This window comes from Limulus polyphemus, unplaced genomic scaffold (genome assembly GCF_000517525.1).
Source record: "Limulus polyphemus unplaced genomic scaffold, Limulus_polyphemus-2.1.2 Scaffold255, whole genome shotgun sequence".
Taxonomy (NCBI): Eukaryota; Metazoa; Arthropoda; class Merostomata; order Xiphosura; family Limulidae; genus Limulus; species Limulus polyphemus.
The window spans coordinates 328,049-338,562 of record NW_013665865.1 but is presented as its reverse complement, the minus strand read 5'-3'; positions in this window follow the sequence as shown (position 1 = coordinate 338,562).

Below are 10,514 nucleotides of genomic sequence, written 5' to 3'. Positions count from 1 at the left end.
ATTCTAGCGTTATAAGTCCGCAGACATACCGCTGCGCCACTGGGGGGGGGCTGAGTTATCGCAGGAAACAGAATTCTCTGGTAGTGATCGATTAATTCCTGTGATTAATGTTCTGTATCTGCTGGTGTATGAGTATGAAACATCAAGACACATTCAGTAAGTCTTGTAGCTATGGTTGTTATCCCTAAAATGGTTGAAATCAGTGGAATGTTTTTAGCGTTGCGCAAATAAGTAATTTCTGAGAAGAGCTGATTCATTTCCATTTGACTTAAAATTTATTTGTGGTACAAATACTATCAAAGTGTTTCTCCTAATTCTAAAAAAGAATAGCCATTATTTAAAAAGTATAACACGAAGGCAAAATAAATTATATTTTCTTAAATATATATATATATACAATCATTTTGGTTTCATACTAAAATTTCAGAATATTTTATGGAAGTACTAAGGTAATATATTCACACTACTTTTGTTTCTACCTAAAATTGGTCTCTTAAACATTAAATTTTCCTTTGACTTAAAGCTAAATTTATGTCCGTATGAACTCCAAGAATAATTTCTAAGGTCACAAAGAAATTTCTGAACTTTTTTATCGTTTTGAAATTCACAGTTATAGCTTACGAAGTTTATAACACACCAATTACAGCAATCCAATAATAGATACTCTTTTTGGTTATATTTACAGGCGTGTGGAGAGTTTCTCGAAAATTCAGATTACGCAACAATACAAACGCTGATGATGACAAAACCTTGTCGAAACGTTGTACATTTGCTGTTATGTTAAACTTATATTAAAGTTTTTCTTCATTACCCATTCAAGCCGTCCCCAACCATTATTAGTTATATTGTTGATTCTCACACACGAGATTCTTCTGTAACTTTAAAGAATAGACGGGAGTTTTGAAATACATATTTAACAGTATAAGTTATGTACATTTCTAAATATAAATTAATTTAAACAAACATCGATATTAAAATTAATATATAATAGTAAATCCGTCACAATTTACATATTATTACTATAAATCCAGTTCAAATAGAATTGACATAACTAAAGCCATATCGAGGGTAGTGTATAAACTTGCGAGTTGACGTCATTAATGCAACACCTCCATCAATGAAAGTTAAATTGGTTGGACTTTCTTATAAAACTTTATTCAATTTTAGTTAAAAATTCGCTGAATAACTCGAGAAATAATGTTAATTTTTTGTTTATCTATATTTAAACAGCGCATATCTGCACTCAAATGGGGTAGAACCCTGATCTACCTTAACCACTTAGATAACTGCTAGCACCTTTTCTTACAAGTATAAGGATATGATGCTTTAGTTGAAGTGTATCTTGAAACCCTGTGTTTAACGTGACAGTACACTGTATGATAAAATTACCTTACAGTAACGCATAATAACTAAACTGTGCTTACGAAAATGTAGGTTATTTTATTTTTCGTCTCGTACCACAAAAGTAATCTAGTATTTTTAAACAAAGCGGTATATCTGCTTGGATCATGTTGTATTAACTGACCCTCCAAGGATTTGTCTCTATACACTTAACTTATTTTATATATTCATCACATGTTTATGAAGAAATGTTTTTAATCACAAACATCGTAAAGACAAGTGAAATGTCATTCTATATTTTAGCTGCTATGTCTATAGGATGTACATTCTATATATTAGCTGCTATGTCTACATGATGTTCATTCTATATTTTAGCTGCTATGTCTACATGATGTTCATTCTATATTTTAGCTCCTATGTCTACATGATGTTCATTCTATATTTTAGCTGTTTTTAGTTTTATTGCAAAAATGTCTAAATAATCTAACAGAAAAAATCAGTCGTCCTGTTACAAACTTTAATATAAGAGAAATAAATCAGTCGCAATGTTACATACTATAATATAAAAGCAAAACTTATCGATCTGTTTAAAGTAAAAGCCAAAACCAGTTGCACTGTTACTATATTACGGCAGCAAATAGCATCTATCGGTATTTGCCCAAAGTTTAGGTAAAGTTTACAAACAAGTAGGTGAAGGATTATACTTGTACTTCTTGTTTTCTTGTTATTACTCAAGACTAAAACTTTGCAAGAATGTTGCTTAATTGCAAACGATAATTATTTCACACAGCCTTCATTTTAAAACTGATAAATATTTCGTTAAAAGAGAACTTATTTCCCATTAGAAACTAGCAGAGTATGAAGCTTCTTAAGTTTCCTTTTCTTTTAAGTACAACGAAAAACGTTAATCATAAGGTAGTCTGAAGAAAATAGGTGTTTTATATGAGATTTCAAGTTACGTTCACTGCTTTATTTCTTTTGCCAACGATCTAGTAAACCTTGTTATAAAATCCACATTACTAATATTTCACAGCAAAATAATCTTTGACTTCATTTTTAGTTAACACGTTTCTAATTTAATTAAATATCAAGAATAGATATGAATAGTAGCAGTCTAAAATTTTACTCTACGTACATCACATAATAAAGAAGGTTTTTAAGAATAATCTCTCAGGCTAAAGCTCTTTGAAACACATTCTAAAGCTATGAAATCAACAACACGGTAGAAGGGAACACGAAGAAAAATTAATTCAGTTTTAATCTCCTCGTATTAAATAGATTGTAATAATGAAGCAATTTCTTAATGAGATCAAAATAACGAAAAATATATTTTATAGTTTAAAATGCTACTACTTAAAAGCTTCTTATGTTTATTGTTTAACACTGAAAAAAATCAATATAAAACTAATGGCTTATACATATTACATCTTTAATAAAAATTCCTCAGAAAACTATTCGTGCCTACAGATTTTGCTCGGATTCTCATATTTAAAAAGCCACTGAACATCAGATGGCTTATAAAGCACAAAATCGGGTTTTGATACTTGTGTGTGGGGCAGAGCACAGATAGCCTATTGTGTAGCTTTGTGCTTTACAACAAGTCAAGAAATAACCATGCACAAGTATGTTTAAAAAGTTACAAATGCCTTAAAGTACGTTTATAACTTACAAAATAGAAAAGTGTTCTCGAATCGCCGATATCTGTGATGATTACTGTAAGGAAAACACGTGTGTTTTTCTAAAACTAATTATTTTCTTATATCAACTTAAATACAAAATCAATTTCTTGATTTTCCACAAGAAGAAAAATGTTTACATCTTTCGGTGCATTCATCTCTTTTAATAAAACCGTGTTTCCATCCTGTTTATTTGGTCTTAAGCACAAAACTGCACGGTGGGTTATCTGTGCTGTGTTCATCGCAAGAATCGAGCCCCGAATTTTATCTTGCCCTAAGCCATTTCAACTTTCCTGTGAATCTTGTATTAATTTTCTTTAAATACCAAAAACGGTACATGTACATTACTTTATACAATATTGCGAACATACGAGTGACAGCTTATTGCTTGCGTGTGCGATAATAAATGTTTAAAAAAAAGTGTTTCCACAACAAGAACATCAAGTTTTGTAATTAAGGAGTGAAATACGATCAAATAGATTGGGCAAACACATTAAATTTACCTGCAGATTCTAGCAACATATCGCAATGTATTATGTACATATATCCTAACAGAAATCTTAGTCTGACAGTAAAATCTCGCAAATGTCATCTAACTTCTTACCAAGATTACGATGTTAAATATACGGTTTTATTAATTAAAGTTTCTATGTATATAATTAATGTGCTAAAGCTAATTCAAATTTTGTAAAATATAAATGAAATATAATGAATAACTACGTATGTGATCCAAACTAAATAATAATAATAACTTAAATAATATACGTAATTTGGTATGTCAGTCTGGTAGATAAGTAGACAGACAGATGGATGGGTGGGTAGATAGGTAGACAGATAGGTGGATGGGTTAGTAGACAGGTAGATTGCTTGTTTTCCTCAACGTCGCATTATTCCCAAAACAGGCTAAAATGCCAGGTCAGAGAACCCTATACCTCAAGCATAACCAACCCTAATTTTGAACTAAGGAAAAAATAATCATTAGCTGTCTGAAAAACGTCCTCCGGTGGGACAGCGGTAAGTTTACGGATTTACAACCCCAAGACCCGGGGTTCGATTCCCCGTGATAGACCCAGCAGGTATCCCAATGTGGTTTTGCATTGAAAATAACCAAACAACCAGCCTGAAGAAGTAACTCTTAACCAAATAAAGGAACTGATTGTCATTCCTATAATACACTCACACTTAAAAGTGCGAAGGGTAATAAACAACGTCTGGAATGCGAAACTTTGGATCCCCAGTCCGATACTCAAAGCTGGACTCTTTTTATTTGGATGTACGACTTGTTAGCAATCAACAGCTTGTAAGATAACGTTAAAGGCAACAAACTGACGAGGTTTAACAATTAATTAATTAAACACTAAGACGTTAGGGAATGCGAATTTTCTATATGTTCTCATATAAAGTTCAAAACTGCTTTCTTCGTCACGAAAAAAAAGTAACAATTACTGTCAGCGTAATCTTTTTCTTTCCTTGTATAGATATTAAGCATTTTATTTTTTTAATGGCCTACAAATTTTTCTTTGGACTGCCCGAAGTACGCCTGACAGAAAAATAATTAGTTAGCTAGTTTGTTTGTTATTAAGCACAAAGCTACACGATGGGCTATCTGTGCTATGCCCAATACAGGTATCGAAACCCAGTTTCTAGCGTTTTAAGCCTTCAGAATTACCGCCGGAAAAAAATTTGTATTATTGATTATTCAATTTTTTTTTCAGTTTCTATCAGAACATAGCAACAGCATTAGTCTTTAAGGATTGGAATTAATTATTAAACTACATATATATATTGTTTGTTTTGTGATTAAACACAAAGCTACACAATGGGCTATCTGTGCTCTGCCCACCACGGGTATCGAAACCCGGATTCTAGCAACATAAGTCCGCAGACATGCCACTGTGCCACTAGGGGGCACTTAGATATAAGTTAGAACCAACTTATTTACAAGATGATATCTAGATCTTTAAATGTATTGAAGTCACTTTTGATTATCCTAAAGATATGGAACCAAGCGAGGTCCAGTGGTTAGTTAACCATATTATGGTTCTATGGGTCCATCCCCCCACACACACACAACAAAAGGTTCCTTATTTTGGGTCTATTGTATGCGTTTTAAGGGTGTCAGTCAAATTCCATCATTTGATTGTACAAGAATAGTCCAAAGTTTTCAGTAGGTACTGTTGACTAGTCTATCAGTTCAAAATTAGGGATAGCTAGCGCAGATAGCCTTTGAGTAGTTTTGCACGAACATTAGAAAACAAACAAAGTTAATGACACATTTAAGTGATCCACCGTGACAAATTCTGAGGGCAGACTTTAGTGCCTATTTCCCTGCTGCTAGTAAGTTGTTTTGCCGTTTGCAACGAATGTGCGAGTCAAAGAGTCGCTGGCTATGGCGATAGCGTTGTAATAATTGGTGATTCACAGTTCTAACTGAGAAACAACTCTAACAATTTAATAAGGAAAATGAACACACAATAAACTTATTAACGTTTAAGCTTTGGTTCAGATAAAACGTATAAGCCAAGCATTTCACATAATGTCCAGTTAATACGCAAAGATAGTATGCTCATACTTAAATAATCCAGTTCAATCCTAATAAACATAAAAGACGCCATAATGCTGAATGAAACAGTTATTATATGAACAAACAAACATCTATCCCAAACGTAATTTCACCATCATTATGTTCCTCCCAAACAGGGTTTGAAAAAAGACAACAACAAAAAACTACATTATCAAGAGGTATCGATTTACTGAGCTACTGGGTACTCTTATAAGGAAACGATATCAGCAAACCCGGAGATAAAGTCCTAATAGGCAAAAAAACTATAGTAGCTCAAGGGTTTAGATAGAATCTTAACCTTTGGTGGTTAAGGTACTTCTTCTCTCTGAAGGAGAGTTAAGATTAAAACAACCTAAGAACTGTAAACCATCACACCCATTACACAATTTCTAACTGAATCTCATGACAGTATTGGATAATTTTTGACTTTCTTTAACACTCACATCATTACTACAAGTAGTATAGGTTTTCTAGACCAATTGTTTGATATTGTGAATATCTATCATACTATAAATACAATATTAATTGATAGTTATTGGTAAATATATTGTATTTCTAGTGTTCAAAGAGTGCATGTTAAACTTTTAATCATTAGTAATCGCGTAGCCTAACCTTAATGTTTATATAAAAAGAATGACTTAAACTATGTTATATAGAATTCTAGATTACAATTTAAGCCTGCACATCCTCCGCCAAATACGAATAAAGAGAATTATACAGTTATTATAAATTAATGAAAGACTGATTTTCTACCACACAATAATTATTTTCTCCGTAAATTTAACCCAAACTTTTGTGCTCTTGAATAGCTCATCATCAAGTGGGAGACAAGACTGAGTTGAAAAGAAAAGGAATGGTTCGCGTGATTCGAAGTACATACACTACAGAATTTGAAAACAAATATTTTACTGTATAATCATAAATGTTCGACTGTGTAGCCACTAAATATAAGAAAATCTTAGCTGAAATCGTGTGCTTCAGTATGTAAAAAAAATTATGTGGTAAGCAAAGATTTGTTAAGTCTGTGTTTTTTGTAACTTAGAACTATTCACGTACATTGAAGGAATTTATATGTTGTTATAGTTTGTACAAGAGTGTGTTGCTATATTTATCAAAAGTATGACTTCTGGTTGAATATTCGAAGTTGGAGTACTTCACTATTTTGATCTTTTCCATTTTGACAAGTAACATTCTAGTATCCAGACATAGCCTGGTGATTAGGGGACTCATATCGCGATCTGGGGGTCACAGGATTGAAACCCATCGTCGAACATCTTCACCCTTTCAGCCATTGGGGCATTATAATGTGATGGTCAATCCTACTTTTCTTTAGTAAACAATAGCCCAAGAGTTGACAGTAGATTGTGTTGACTAGCTGCGTTCCCTTTAGTCACTTCAAAATTAGGGACAACTAGCGAAGATAATCCTTGAGTATCTTTGTGTGAAATTCAACAAACATACAAAACACTAGTAAGTCAAACTCATGACATTTTGGAACCAAATTCACAAATTCCTTAACGCTTATTAATCAGGAACTTCAGATATATTGACCAGAAACGTTTATAAATTTTGAACACTACAAATAATTCAACTTCACTGGATTCACAACGGACATTAGTCTTTTTACGAAAACATTACCTAACGTCATCGGTAGGAAAAATCGGCGTGTGACCAGTGAATTTCACAGAACTAGCTAGCTCCCTATGAAGTAAATTATATCTACGTCAACTCGAAATTAACTCGCTCATCGTGAACCCTCGATAGGATATCAAGGAAGTTCCAGATTAGAAAGAAGACTTTATATTGCTTGTAAGTTTGTAAAACTTTTGTATATAAATCATTGTTTGTAATAACTATTTGTAATAACTGTTATTGTAAATTGTATTATTGTTTGCGTATTAAAATATATTTGTATCAAATAAAATAGAAAACTGTGTGTATCAATCTTGTTGGCAAATATCATAAATTAGAGATATATCGGCATTTAGCTCGGTTTCAGACCATTCGAAATTGTAATACATAACGCACGCTAATCAATGGGCCATGCCCAGCCCAAGAAACATATCCAGTATATATTTATATAGTAACAATAATATGTAGGTTCATTTCGCTATACCCGAAACATTTATAACATAAAAAGCCTCGCCACCTGCTAATTACACAAAAATCTGTCTATATTCCATGCAATACACGGTTTCAGTGTAAAAAAAAAAAGGTAGTTGAGTACATCGATGGCTAAAACTAAAATCTGGTGTGTAACTGTTTTCAGATTGTAAAAGACAATTTTCAGCAAAAACGTACGATAGTTTTTTTATTTTGTTTCTTGTCGTCATTATGTACTATTTGATTTTATTCTAAAACTCTTTCCTTATTTAAATAATTAAGAAGCAAAAACTTTCTTTGTGTTAAAATGTCTATTTTATTTTAACAAATATTTTTGTATTCCAAGACAATTAATCAGAACTTTATGCCAGTCCAGAGCCAACTTAAATCAAATGCCAATATTGAAAAGAAAAGAAAAACAAAGAAACGGTTAAAACCGTCTTAATAACGCCAAGTGGCATAACGTTTTTATTACAAATGTGTAACCGTAACTAAAAATAAACAAGTTTTATATCTCGTACTATAAAGTAACACACTCTATAAAACAACATTAAACTTAATACCAATCCACGTTTCATGCTCACAGTAACTGTACATTTTCCCCTTTAGGGTAAGCCGTCCATGACAAGAAAATTAGTAAGCGGAATCGGTAATTCTTGGACGTGTTCTTCCAGATGTCATATTCTGTAAGAAACCGAAGCGGCACGTGTTAGTTCACGACCTACGTCATGACTTTTTGATAAAAATCTCTTACAGTAACCCTTGCCTGTAGGTTCTTGGAATTTCCATCTACTTACTACGTTGGATTGACGTGCGTAGACGGAAATGCCGAAATAAATATTACTAGGAATAACATTGTCAGCTTCTGCTCTTAAGTGGTTAACAGTTCCTAATTCCTCTGGCAGTCTTTGCCACCTCATTGCCGCACGTGTACTTATCAAGATGTTCATCTTGCACACGACATTTTTCCCGCCATCTGACTCACCTTTCAAGTGTCTTCTACAGACAGCCCATCCGAAAAATGAAATTACTTATGTAATCGCTATCGATATCAAATACTTCTCAGGTTAGTTCATCGTGAATCTAACTGATAGCTACTAAATTTAATCTTAAAATAATTATTGTTTTACGTATAAATGACGTTAGTAATTCGTACAAATGACATTAAAAGTCAGGCTTTTTGAAACTTGTGTTTCCTAATCCCTGTCAATTTGTTTGGACGACACAAAATAATTCCGGATAAAACAATAAATGTTTAAAAATAATGATAATAACTTAAGGGTAGAAGGTCGATACATCAAGTATTACTTTGTGGTACCAGAAAAGGTAAGAAAGCAAGTCATTAAACTTGGCAAGCGTTGTTTTTCACAAAAGTCATGTCAAATTTATGGTTGTTTTTCGCGGGAAAAAGGATTATGTAGGCATCTAAATGCTGCCACTTTCTAGACAATTTGATCCATAATCAGAATATTAATTCTGAAGCTCTGACAGTCGTATCTATAAAGAGAATATTCCTTCTTTATTACATGAATTAGTTATTATCTTAAATAAAAAATACTTATAACATAATATTTATCAATAAGTAATACATAACAGTAGATCATATATATATATATATATATATAAATGCGTTAGCACACGTACGCTGTGAACAATAGGTGCGTACAACATTCTTTTTCATTACTGTTAACTGTTATCCAGTTTTAATGTGTATTTTCAATCTACTCATCTGTCTGTTTATGAATATGATTGAATTACACACGCATGCCTGTTCAAACAGAACTGGAAATTTTTTAGCTTCGATGTCGAGTGAAGACTGATGCATTCTTTCCGAAGCTAGTTTCTTACTCGTTGTCTTTTGCATTGCAATTTTTATATGTGTACTAGTCGAATTTCACGGAGCATTCTTAAAACGTAAAATTGTAGTACTTTGGATAAAAAGTAGATTCAAAACATCGCGAATGTAAAAACAAAAAAAAATTTAATTTGATGGAACCTAAGCAACTGTACAATTTCCATTTTTTCACGATTTTTTTCCTCCTTAAGGTTGTTCATGGTTAGTTTGTCCCTTCTGTACTTTTTTTTTTTATATACTGTCTTCATGAAACGGCAGAGAAGTTCCATTAGGGTATGTTAGTACCTGAAGTAATGCAACAAGGGTCCGAATGGAACACGAACATTCTTCTATAAGATATACTATTACAGAAAGTTTTGATTGTCACCGTGTATGTCGTTAATGTTAAGGAAATTACCTGGCACTTATTTTTAGTATGGTGTGTTTCACTTGGCGACACTTCAAAATTGTTGTTTTTTTTACCTTTTTATCTATTACTCCATTGTTTATGACATGCTAGGATTACTTACATTTCTCAAAATTCTTATCATAATAAAACGAGAATAAATTCTAAACTATTATTTTCTGTCTTTTATCAGCATGTCCTGTTCGCTTTCTTGTTTTGGATTTCTTTCAATTCAGTTTCATTAAATAACATAACTTTTTTTTGTAAAATTTGTACATTTATTTTACTGTTTTTTTCTAAATCACAGATAGTTAGTTGGTGGACGAGAAAACGAGAAAACCCTCATTTCTTACGTCTCCACACTTCTTTAAATAGTTTTATGGTAATTACCCCAAACCTACCCAAGATATAGGAAAACACCGGGTAGAGGGTTCGTGACGTACATTCTCCAATGAGAGAATTTGTCAAATAATTCTACTCCATTTTTAATTTCCAACTGAACTGCATGCAAGTCGCTAGATTTAGAGATATTTGTTAAGAAATGACAAAAATATTTAATGTTTGTTTTGAATTTCGCGCAAAGCTACACGG